Raw genomic sequence first — 313 nt, 5'->3', positions numbered from 1 at the left:
TTATTGTTGTTGCTGTTGTCCATTGTTGTCATCTTTCTTTGTTGAAATCAGGTCTCTCTTGTAAATGAGTCCTTGAGGCTCAATGGGATTTACCTGTATAAATAAAGGTTGATTGATAACCGTCCAAATCATGGTTTTGTATTGTTAAAAGCAGCTAAGCTGAGAAGCTAAGCTACGAGCTAAGCTAACAGGCCGACCTCGGAGGGGAAAAAAACTCCATCTTGTCAAAGCTCAAATTCACGATTGAAACCCATGCCTTCATCTAAAAAGTTGTTTTTTCTCTGCAAAAAGAAGCTGAGAACTTGTTTACTGA

General features: G+C 38.3%; 1 protein-coding gene across 1 annotated transcript in view; it reads right to left on the bottom strand.

Moving 5' to 3' along the window:
• cdcp2 (CUB domain containing protein 2) overlaps nt 1-313 on the bottom strand; it is a 7,223-nt gene that overhangs the window by 999 nt on the left and 5,911 nt on the right. The gene's annotated exons all lie outside the window — the stretch shown is intronic.

Source organism: Nematolebias whitei, chromosome 9 (assembly GCF_014905685.2).
Source record: "Nematolebias whitei isolate Nwh7 chromosome 9, NemWhi1, whole genome shotgun sequence".
Classification (NCBI taxonomy): domain Eukaryota; kingdom Metazoa; phylum Chordata; class Actinopteri; order Cyprinodontiformes; family Rivulidae; genus Nematolebias; species Nematolebias whitei.
The sequence above is the reverse complement of the archived record's forward strand: the minus strand, read 5'-3'. Positions and strand labels throughout refer to the sequence as shown.